The sequence below is a fragment of the Heterocephalus glaber genome, unplaced genomic scaffold (assembly GCF_053883595.1).
Source record: "Heterocephalus glaber isolate CG9 unplaced genomic scaffold, H.glaber_assembly_v1.0 deba00000818, whole genome shotgun sequence".
In the NCBI taxonomy this organism is placed as follows: Eukaryota; Metazoa; Chordata; class Mammalia; order Rodentia; family Bathyergidae; genus Heterocephalus; species Heterocephalus glaber.
In genome coordinates, this window is record NW_028258164.1 from 12,694,957 (window position 1) to 12,707,313 (window position 12,357).

Consider the following 12,357-nt stretch of genomic DNA (forward strand, 5'->3'; position numbering starts at 1 on the left):
TGTTCCTTTCACAAGGATGTAGTGACCATTTTGTCTCTCTTAATTAGTTTTGGTTTGAAATCTACTTTGTCTGCAAATAATATTACTACCCCTGCTTTTTTCTGGGTTCCCAATGCATGAAGAACTGTTTTACATCATTTTACTTTCAGTCTATGAATTTCTTTTTGAGTTAGGTGTGTTTCTTGTATAGAGCATATTGCTGGATTTTGCTTCTTAATCCATTCTACCAGTCTATTTCTTTTTATTGGTGAATTGAGGCCATTAACATTGATGGTTATAATTGATAGATATTGACTCATCCTTGTCATGATGCTTTACTTTTGTTGGCTCTTTGATTTCTTAATTTTCCCCCTTTCCCTTTAGTTTCTTACCTTGCCTGGTGGCTTCTCTCTGTTGAGCCTCACGGAGTTGTGACCTTCATTGTCTTTTTCTAGGATATTGTTTAGAATTGTTTGGAATGCTGGTTTGGTGTTCATGAAATTTCTCAAGTGTTCTTTGTCTAGAAGTATCTAATTTCCCCATCGATTTTGAAAGATAATTTTTCAGGATACAACAGTCTAGGTTGGAAGTTATTTTCTTTTAGGGCTAGAAATACTTCACTCCAGGCTCTCCTCAACTTGAGGATTTATGTTGAGAAGTCTGCTGTGATTCTGATGGGCTTTTCTTTTTAGGTGATTTGTTTCTTTTCTCTAACTGCTTGTAGAATTTCGTTCTTCTGTTGAGTTTCTGGGATCTTGACTGTTACATGTCTAGGTTTAGAATTTTTTTGGTCATGGCTAGCTAGAGTTCTATGTGCCTCTCTTATTTGTATGTCCTATTCTCTACCTCTGTCTCAGAAGTTTTCTACTATTATTTCTGTGAACAGTTTTTTTATGTCAATTGTACTTTCTCCTGTTTTCTCATGGACTATCAGTCTTATGTTATTCTTCTTTGCATCATCTAGCAGATGCTGGCTTGATTTCTCATGGTCCCTTACTATTTTGAAGAAATCTCTGTTTTTATGGTCATTATAAGCAATCCTGTCTTCTATATCTGATATTCTATCTTCACATTCCCTTAATCTGCTGTGCATACTTTCAATGGAATTTTTAATCTCCTGGATATCTGTTTGAATCTGTTTCTTGTATTCCATTTCTTTCTTGTGCTGGGCGATCATGGTTTCCATTTCTTTCTTATGCTGGCCATTACTGGCTTCCAGCATGTTTCTGAGCTCATCTATTTTTTTATCTGTTTCTGTTCTAGAGCCTCTAATCATGTCTTTCACTCTGCTCACCATCTCTGTAGTTATCTGGGTGATTATTTCTGCTTTGAATTTTTCTAGAGCCTCATTCATCTGTTTTGTTACTTCCTGTGCTATCAGTTCAGGGTGTCCAGGTGGTTGATTATCAGACTTTTCCACCTCATTTCCCCCAGAATTTGCCTTTTGTGGGGTAGAAGTCTGAGTTTGTGCCTTGCTTAAATGTCTTCTCTTTTTTGTTTTTGGTATTGTCCTTGGTTTAATTCCTGGGTTGATACTCTGAAGTTGCTTATTGTAAGTATCTTTGTCGCTTGTAGTTAGAATGCTTATGGAATGATTGCTTCTTACAGGTATCTTCCAGATATAGCTGGTCTTTAAGTTTTGAGTCTCTAATGGCTCTGAGGCTATCTCATTTTCATTATACTGGGAAGGACAACTGATTAGATCAATCACAGCATCTTAGCCCAAGTGATACAATCAGCAACACCATAGCATCAAGTACATCTTAGAAAATGACAATTTGTGGTAGTTATTAATCTATCAACTTTAACTGTGTGAATTAAATCAAAATTGAGAACCAACTCAACATATGTTTATAGTGAATAAACTCTTCAATATAGCAACTTTACCCTTCGTGATGGGGAGTTAGAAGGAGTTGAGGAGGGAGGGACAGGTAGGTACAAGAAGGATAGGGGAAGGTTAGCAGTGAAGCCAGAGGATACAGGCAAGAGAAAGAAAAATAAAGAAGAAATATGAATTAGGGCCAGAACAGGAACACAAAGGGAGATGAAGAACAATGTGGGGCAGCAAGGGAGAGAGAGAGAGAAAGAAAAGAGAAAAAGAGAAAAATAAAAATTTTAAAAGCATAGAAAAAGAAGAAAAAAATTAAAAATAAGAGCAAAAAAAAGTGGTAGTTTTGAAAATAACAAATAAAAGATAAAAATGAAGGGCCTTCTTCAGTGTATGTCTCTGCTGTCACAATAGACAAAGTGGGCAGCAGTGTGCAGTTATAAGTCAATGAGTCTTAGCAAGCCAATCTCAGACCCGTGAAATTCAGGCAGATTTCTGGCTATAAGTCCCAAATTGAGCTCCCTGTCCTCCTACGGGATTGAACTCTGCCAGGCTCTACTGCAGGTTCCAGCTGCCCTTCCCTTGAAGATAGTCCAGGTTCTGATGGGAGGTGATGATCCCTCCAACTTACCAAGTACAGTGGTCTGGTGTGCCTTTATTGCAAAGATTCTCTTCCCTTTTCCAATGGGCTTCAGTTTTCATCAAGTAGCCTGAGAGAGGGCCTCTATCTGTTGTTCACTTCTGCCACTCAGGACAATGGCCTTTACGCCCCCCTGTGCCTCTGCAGTGTGGAACCAGGTAGTGCCACAGCCAACTGGTGGGGGGGGTGCGGGGGGGGGGTTACAGGCACCCACGCAGCTAAGCAGCTTGCTGGTGGGCATGCCAAGGGGTTCTCACTGTCTTGCTGGTTACAGGTGGGCATGGCAAGCCAGACTGTTGAAATATTTCCTTTTTGAAGTGACATCCATACTAATTATTTTAGGGTCGGAAATACCCAAAGCATCAAGAGAACACACATACTGAAAATGATCCCATCAATGTGTCCAGGGGCTGTGTTTTCTAAGCCAAAAATTGGGACATGTGTTCTGACCAGTATGAGGGTACTATGAGAGCAGCTTCATAAAATTTCTGGAGCTGACATTGTACAATAAAGTTTGGGTCATATAGTCTTGGAATCTGTGTAGAATGAAGAAGATCTAAAGGATACAGCTCCCTGTCCTCAAGAGTAATTCTTCAACCATGATGTGGATTATCTTTGCTTCTTGGACCTCAGTTTCCTACTATCAGTGTTCTTTGTCTGAATTATATTTTTAAAATGAGTGCAATACATCCACAAAGCCTTTATAAATGGCACATATTTACCTGAGCAAGAAGGGACCTCTTTTGGTATTCTTACTGATTTGCTGACATAGATTGGTTTACAAAGCTGTCTTGAAAGGTTAATTAAGCATCCCTGGAGGCTAGAACCAATGTACATTTGTTGGGGCCCAGAGAAGATGGGATCACAGCAGCAAAGGATGAGGCAGGGGCAGGGCTAAACATGAAATTAAGAGTGAGGAAAAAGGGCCTGGGATTTAGCTCAGTGGTTCTGGCGCCTGACTCATAAGTGCAAGGTCCTGAGTTCAACCCCTGGTACAAAAAAAAAAAAGACTGAGGAAAAAACAGAGCCACAGATGGGACTGGGCTGGTTGCAGAGGACATGTCACTGTTTAACTGGCCAAGCAGCAAGAATGACATTTATTTGCTTTTCTCTTTTGCTCTCTCCATCTCTACCCCAACATCCTCATCTTCCAGCCTCTGTGTCTCTTGGTTCTCTGGCAAAGTTTTGTCTTACAGAAAGAAGTCACAAGTTCACAGGATGACAGAAAAGCAGCTTCAGGGCAACTCTTGTAATCTCACTGGAGAAACAGTTAATGAGTCAGAGGCCCGGAGGAGCATAATGGCATTCCCTGCTACAAGATAGCTGAGGCACATCTTGAATGTCACCCAAGAATGAAGGGCTTTTCAGCAGCAACACTATGCTGCTTTTCTCAGGAGAGATCTTTAGAACAGTGAAGAAATGGTCATAAAACATTACACCCTGTCAGGAGAGGCAAGAGGAGAAAGAGTGAGTGGCTTATAGAAAAAACAAGGCAGCACAAAGAAGAAAATAGAGAAAAGAAGTGTAGTCAGGGTTTGCAAGGGACTAGATTTAATACAGGACACATAATTTATGGGATTATTTTATAATAGTCACCCAAAAAGTCAAATCCAGAGGAGTTTAAGAGATCTGTCCACACACTAGAGACCCAAAGAATCCAGCCGAGGGCCTGGATCCCACAGCAATGTCCCGCACAAATCAGGCAAAAGGCTTAGAGCCCAAGGCAGTGTCCTTCACGAGTCCAACCAGAGGCATAGAGCCCATGGCAATGTCTCATGCAAGTCCCTATGGAGGATCTGCCCAGGAAGGCCCAAAAGCCAGTGGTGGAAGCTAGAAAGCCTGCAAAGCCTGCACCAGTGGGGTGAAGGATTTGTGCCACCAGGCTAAGGAAATCTACACTGGAGCCAGGAAGCAACACTCAAGGTAAAGATCAGAGTCCCCTGACAAGAACAGCAGCCATCCCCAAGGACAGTGAGGACCCGAGCAACAATGGCAACGACGAGAACAGCCAAGTTCACATCAGGAAAACCAGCTGCAGCAAGCTTCTCCAAGAAAATTAACAGCAAACACTCTTCCCCTCCAGTTCTTCCCTTATGCCTTTGACAATAGTCCTCAGGTGGGTCTTCTATGCCCAGAACCACGCTGATTCCGCTCAGATGGGCGTTCCAAGTTGACCATTAGTTAATCCACCACAGGGAGAAAAGAATAAATGGAGGGTTAGAGGCATGAGCATTTTGAGCTGTAATGATTCCACCATCTACCACACCTCTGCTAAAGTAAATTACTTTTGAAGTGCTGTGGTTTCTACTCCTAGAGAAATGAAAACTTGTCCACTAAAGACTTGTACAATTATGTCCAAAGCAACATTAAAAACTGGAAAAAGACCAAGCATCTGTTAAAAGGTTGACTAAACAAAGTATAATATATCCATAAGATGGGGGCCAGGGATTTAGCTCGGTGGCACCATGCCTGCCTTGCAAGTACAAGGTCCTGAGTTCAAACCCCAGTACTGCAAAACAATAATAATAATAATCCATAAGATGGAATGCTGGACAATAAGATGTGTACCCATGACCATAGATGAATATCACAGATGTAATGCTGAGCAAAGAAAACTAGACAAAAAGGAGTGTACACTCTATGGTTCTAATTATATGAAACTTCTACAACAGATAAAACTAATCTGTAGTGGAAAGTCAACAGCAACTGCCTGAAGTAGATAACAGGAGGGGTTGAGGATAAGAGGGATTAACTGGAAGGAGGCAGGAGGGGAACTTCCTATTTCCAGGTGATGTTCTATACTTTGGTAAGGGTTTGAATTACACACATGGGTGCATTTATCAAAATTCATGGCAAAATATACTTAAACAATTGTTTCATATTTTTATCTCAAGAAACAAATAAAAGAACCACAAAAAAATACTAAACTCTAGTTAATAATATTCATGTCAAGGTATTTAGGGCGGAGGCAATATACTTTAAAATGTGCCCCTCCAAAAAGAAATAATAAGATGGGTTGGTGGATGGAGAGATGGAAGATATGGAATAAAGCAAGTATAATAAACTCTCAATTTCATTGTCTAGGTAGTAGATATGTGGATGTTGTTAAATTATTTCTACTTTGCTGTATGTTTCAAACTTCATCAAGAAATGTTAAGGAAAAACTCACTAAAGGACATAAAGGGAAAAAAGACTAAATTGCCATGCACATGGATTTGTAGCTAGAATTATCCTTTGAAATAGGTTGGCGGGGGGACAATTCCAATAGGGAAGTGTGGGACATCAGAAGGTCACATCTCCATTTCAAGCTTTTATTGCAGGCTGCCCTTTACCTGCCTTCTAAGACACAGAAGCTTCTCTTGAACGTATGCCTAGAGAAAGCTCCTGCCTGTAGGAGGCCAACCTAGATTCCTTTTCCAGTTTGTTATTTTATCTCCCACTTCCTTCATTTTCTTTCTTTCTCATATTCTCTGCTCTTCATGGACAAATTTGTGATTAGCACAATTTTAATAATTTTCTCAATTGTCATAATCCCAGGTCATTTGCTATTTCAAGAGATCTGTGTGATATATCAACCCTTGCTCTGGTCAGATATGAGATCCAAGAGCTAGTGTAAGAACAACTCAGAGTAGCATGCTGGCCAGAGTTGAGTTCTGATAGGCAGAATTATTTTATGTTGTGGATCCCTAGGACATGGAACTAAAACTGGGGTGAATCAGCATATTAGTACATTTTTGTTACTATAACAAAATGCCTGAGGCAGACTACTTTGTAAAGGAGGCTCTTTTTATTTAGTCAGTGAGCTATCGAGAATCCTTTCAATAGAAATATCATTTTTTCCAGATTGAAGTTAACCAATGCTCATTTTTTAATGTGCAACCAAAGAGCCCTCTTGATATCATTTGAACCTGTAGATACAGTGCTTGTTCATCTCCTAACATATCCTATTGTGCCTTGTATAAAATAGCTTCCACCATCCCCCCACCCCATCCATCCCTGCCCCCTCACACACACACACACCTTCTTTTTACCTCTTCCTCTTCTCCACATTCAAGTAGCCAGTCCACTTGTGCTCAGGACCTTAGAGGGATGTGATAGTATTATAGACAGTTAAGTTAGTTAAAAATATTATAGGCAATCAGACAGGGCTAGGCCCTCAAAGAGGTTAGTGAAGAAGATAAGAACACATTACAACTGTGGCTGGAGGAAGAGACACATTCATTAAATATAAAGGCCAGGCCTCAAGATAAAGATGGAATGACTATACCTACATACTTCCCCAAGGGATAAGTGATAATGATTGATATTCTAAATAGGCATCAGTCACATTGGGTAGGGGACCAAGACCTCCTGACCCATCCCTTCCGGGAAAGATCCTTGTTCTTTCCATGTACACTTGCTACATGACTTGCTTCCCCATTGGATCAATATTACCTAAGTGACTATACTTGTAATCTTATTGGTTGATCATAGTTTTGCCCCACTTTCTACCCATCTTGTGATTTTGTACCCACCTTGTGATTTTATAAAACTTCTTTAAGAAGTGGGCTCATGGGCACTTTCTGGGTCCCCTCCTGTCCCTCTCAGGCAGGAGCTGTCTGTCCCTCAATAAGTATTTCCTGCTTTTAACCTCTGTTGTTCCTAGAATTTATTCTTTGATTGTAGAGAACACAAACTCGGTGTATCAGCCATCTAGCAGGTTGGGAGTGACATCTTTTTACCCTGTGTCATCCCTAGATCATTTTGGGGGCCCCACAGAAATAATTAGAAGGAAGGGTTTGGTTTTGTTTCATAGATTCTTTTTTTTGTACCAGGGATTGAACTCATGACCTTGTGCTTGCAAGGCAGGCACAGTGCCACTGAGCTAAATCTAAATCCCTGTCCCTGTTTCATAGATTCTTGATTGTGACTCACTTAGGTAATCAAAAATTATCATCCTTATTTATCAATTGCTTATGCCCTGAATTGTTATGCCTTGTTTCTCTTTTATGCATTATCTTTTGTTAAAATGATGGTAAATTTAAGTTGAGAACATGGGAAGATTATGATGTTTCTTTAATGGAACATTTTATTCCTGTTTTATACATTCTGTATTTTGACTTAGTTGAACTTACTAGTGTTCCTTGTTTGACTTGTTCAGCTGTTGTGCTTTATCTTATCTCAGGCAGCAGTGCTAGGGAAAAGTAATGTTAGAACATCCCCTAGTGGACTTTGATATGAAATGTTATAAAATGGGTCTTTTTATGAAATCTAGTTCATATTTAGGAAATATACATGCCTATTAATAAATGACCCCATCTGCCTGTTAAAAGGCAATAGGCTGGCAGCCATTCTTAAGACTGGAGGGATAGGTTTCACTGAGACAAACTGGCCTTGATCGCTCCTCTACATTCCCTAGAGGGAATATCAAATCTGTTTTGCCTCAGTTTGTTTTCTGGTCTGATTTTCTGCTGGTAAGGAGGCAATCTTAGCTCCTGAGAGTCCCCATTCTTGCTTTTCCAGGCTGAAGGTGACGACTCATGAGCAAGTTGTCTCAATAAATTACTGTGAACATGAGAAAAGACTTCCTTTTTCTGATCCCATTTCTGATCTTTCCATGCCACTCTAATGTAAGATTAGAGAGAAAGCAACCCTAAAGTGTCCCAAACTTTTCCTCCTAAAAATCTTTAAGTTGAGCCCATAGAAAATGAACATTTGTTAATGCTAAAGAGAGGCAAGTCATCTTAAATGAAGACAGCTCAGGCTTTTATCTGTCCCTTACAGAACTCTAACAAATGCTAGTTAAATGCTCTTAGAGCGGCTGCCACTATGAAAGCAGAGGACAGATTTCTCCAGCACCTTCTGGTTAATCCCCATTGAAGCCAATGGAATGTTGACCAAACAGGCAGCTGGATTCCTGTCTGGAGACAAATCTCTGGTTGCATGAAACCAGTGAAAGCTGAGAGGACAGCTAAGGGATCATGGCCAGAGCGACTCTCTGGCAGATACCACAAAGTCCCTCAATGGAAGTCCCTCAATGACAACCCGACTTGGTAACCAGCCTAAAAATCTCCACTTATTTATTTTTTTAGTTGCTATATACATTTATTATTAGCTATTATTAATGCAGAAAGAGGGGAGAAAAACCTCACAACCTATACAATTTCACAAGAAGCACTGTGGGGGGAAAATAACTGGACAGATCAACAGTATCCCAGGGTCTTGGTGGACGCATTCCTGGGGGAGGTGGGCCTCTAATTCCTGGTGGAGGGGGTCTCATTCCTGGAGGAGGCATGCCTATTGGTGTCCCTCGAACAGGAGGAAGCCCAAGTGGTGGGCCCATGGGTGGTCTCATACCAGGTGGAGGAGCCATAGTGCCTGGAGGTGGGGTTGCTCTGCCTGCAGGAGGGGGTGGAGTCCCCCTTCCTGGCGGGTACTGGGTTGGGGCTCCAGCAGTGCTGGCAGTTGCAGCAACAACAGCAGCTGCCACAGTACCCCTTCCCTGCGGAGTCATCACCTGCTGGGATGGACCCCAACTCCTCGGACAGGGCCTGCCAATCCAGCAGGAGCCTGGGGAATTGGTACACCAGCTGGACACCTCTGCCAGCTGCCCTCCCAACCCCGGGACCTCCTGCAGCTCCAGCAAGTGGTACCCGAGCAATGCCAGTATCTTTAGGTGGTGGGCCTTCCACAGTCATGGATACCAAGTTCTCCCCACGCAGCAAGACCAAACCCAAAACCCGCTTTTCTTCACGTTCTGGCTGTTTTGCATTCTTTGGCTTGATCTTCCTGAACTCATCACAATCACAGAGGATCAAATTCATATGCTTGTCAAAAGCTTTAAAGGTGCCAATGAAGATCCGCCCGTCTTGCAGGATGCATCGCATTCGGTAGTCAATGTGCTGCAGCATCTTGCTGCTCTTGCCCACAGTCATGATTGCTGTTCCACCAAATCCAGCGTCAACGATAAAATTTCAGGTTCCTTAATACCTAGGGGACAGCTATAAAGGTACGATGTAGGTTCTCCTAGAGACAATGCAAGGTGTTCACAAGTTTCACAGACAGCAGGTGGAGTCTTCATGTTCCAATACTTTTTAACGACCTCTCGGGGTCTCAGCTAAGAACGCCTGTCTCAGCTCTGCTTGGAAATCCACCACAGGAGCTTGCTGTTGCTGAGAACGCCTCGGGTACAACTGACACTCTTGGTTGCTCAAGGAGGCCGTCCTACGTTTCACTTGGACTTCTACCTCTGGCACGTGCTGCTCTGTAGTTCTTCCCAGGTGTAAGCGATCCCTGGCTCGCTCCATCGCGCCGCTACTCGCTCCTCACTGCTCGTTCCCAGGCATCGCCCGTCCCCGCCTCTCAAAATCTCCACTTATTGACCGTTCCTACCTACACGTCTCAGTGGGATGAAAGGTAACTTTCTCAGTGATCTTCTGGTATTCTCTAACCCAGAGTAACAAGAGACAATGCTGTTAGAGCCCTTTCTTCAGTTAGAGCCTCTATTAAGAGCTGAGCTACAGGTTTGGAATTTTCTCTCTGCTAATAAGTTAGAAAACCGCCCTAAGTTTTTCTCCAATTTGCTGAGAGTTAACTTTAGAACTCTTTGATTAGCTAAACCACCTTGTAGCCAATCTGCCCCTCCCTCTAGGAAATCAAGCTGAGGCAGCTTGCAATAACTGTTTGCCTTTCACAGAGGAGGGCAGCTAATCAGCTAGGGATTTATTTACACTTATGCCTTGTGTATGCTAAGTAGAATTTAAAAAGAGATTTTAGTCAGCCTTTCTCTTCTTTCATGTGCGTGTAGGAAACTGATAAATGTACCATTACTAATAGGTGAATTGTGGTTGCTAGGCAATGGGTATAAGCTTAACCTGTGGGCTTCAGAGACAGAAATTTTAGGGTGGATTTTGAGTAAAACTTAGCCTTGTCTTGCTGCTAAGGAAAGTTGCCTAGGTGATTAGGTAGATAACTTGACTCTATCTATCTCTAAAGGTAATTTCTTTTGCAGGCTAGGAAGTGCTGTGCCCCAATCACTTTCAATTTGCCCTCGCTCTCTTTCAAAACATTAGAAAGCAGTTGTTTAGATCTCTTGATTATTGGTTTTGTTACCAATGCTTCCTTCTTTAAACATGACTGTTACAGCTGGGATCAATTGTAGCTTGTGCTTTTAGAAACACCTGCTAGAATTAGGAGTATGAGTTTCTGGGGTAGATAAGGTTGTGAGTTGGTGAAAGTGGATAATCCAATGCAAACTATCTTCTGGTTACTCTCCAGATAGCAACCACCTGCTCTGGAGCAGGTCACCTCTGAGGATACCTTGAAGATATAGAAATCAAGTCAAAATTAAAGGGATGCCAATTCTTTCTCTTGTATTTCAAATGCAAGACTCATTGTCAAATTCTCTTACTCCCTGAATGTATTCTTAAGCATGAGGAAATGTTTCACCCTAACATATTGAGAAAGAGCAATTTAATATTTTTCTGCACCTGTGCATGGCCTGTCTAACCCCTAGAGCTAAAATGGAATGCTGAGGGAAGTATTGATTATGATGCGATTTCACAACTAGAATCATACTGTAAGAGAGAAAAAGATCAGAATTATGTTCAGACTTCTTTTGCATTAAAAATAATCCTTATTTGTGTTCAAAACATAAATACAAGCCACAAGGCTAGGGATTTAGCTCAGTGCTTCCGCCACCTGACTTGAAAGTGCAAGAACTGGAGTTCGGTCCCCAGTACCAAAAACAAAACAAAAAAACCAAAAAATAAATACAAGCCACAGGAAAACAAGACACTGGCCCATAAGGCACAATTAGATGTATCTACTATCACTGAGACAGAGGCTAGTCTTCCACACCCTTTGGACCCTGATGACAAGGTTTCCAAGGCAACCTTAATCAAAGCCTCATCTACTATTAGTGAACCTGAGGACAAGGTTTCCAAGACAACTTTAATTAAAGCCTCATCCACCATTACTGAGCCTGAGAGCTCCCCTGTCTCTCCTTTTAGGTCCTGAGGGTGAGACTTCTAAGCCAGCCATAATGGAAGCCTCTGTAGGGCTACATCCATCCTTAGTTGATTTTCTTCAAGCTTCTCAAGGACAATATCCCTCACAGTAGGTACATGGCAAATTCGGCCATACCCATGTCCATGTGTCCTTTTCTCTCAGTTACCTCAAACAGATCAAACAAGATCTAGGAAAGTTTTCAGATGACCCTCATAAGTACATTGAAGTCTTTAGAGGACCTGCTCAGACCTTGCTAGACCTAGACTAGAAAGTTATAATGCTACTCTTAAATCAATCATTGACTTCTAATGAGAGACAAGCAGCAATACAAGCTGCTATTACATTTGAAGATGAATATCATATTGTTAATTTTAAAAGATCAGAAGACAGGCAGCCAGGGGAACAGCCAGTTCCTACTAGAGCCCAAGAAGGCTCTACACAAGATCCCTATTGGCCTATCAACCAGCCAGCAGATTGGAATAGGAGACATCTTCAGACACATAATCTTGAAGGTCTAAGAAGAATAAGAACTAAGCCTTTCAATTACTTTAAATTGTCAACTATTCATCAGGAGTAAGATGAGAACCTCTCTGGCTTCTTAGATCATTTACAAGAAGCATTGATGAAACATACATCCCTAGCTCCTGATTCAGTAGAAGGATAGATTATTCTTAAAGACAAGTTTATTACCCAGTCAGACTCAGAAATTAGGAAAAGGCTACAAGAGATGGCTTTTGCTTCAGATAGCTCAGCTCACTTAATACTTTAGGGAGAATTGCCTCCTCGGTATTTTATAATCAACACCAGGAGGAAGCCAAGGGGAGACAACAGACCAAGAGAAAGCAGTTGTGGCCTAAAAGGAATAGACCCTAAGTCTGATTCTCAGGGCTCCAAGAAGAGCTTGATAGCTAAACTCATCTGC

The 12,357-nt window shown here is 41.7% G+C and overlaps 2 pseudogenes; both read right to left on the reverse strand.

Moving 5' to 3' along the window:
• Nucleotides 1–8,665: 8,665 nt before the first annotated feature.
• LOC101698049 (small nuclear ribonucleoprotein-associated protein N pseudogene) lies at nt 8,666–9,556 on the reverse strand (annotated as a pseudogene).
• Nucleotides 9,521–9,766, reverse strand: LOC147828966 (SNRPN upstream reading frame protein pseudogene; annotated as a pseudogene).
• Between the last annotated feature and the right edge of the window lie 2,591 nt (nt 9,767–12,357).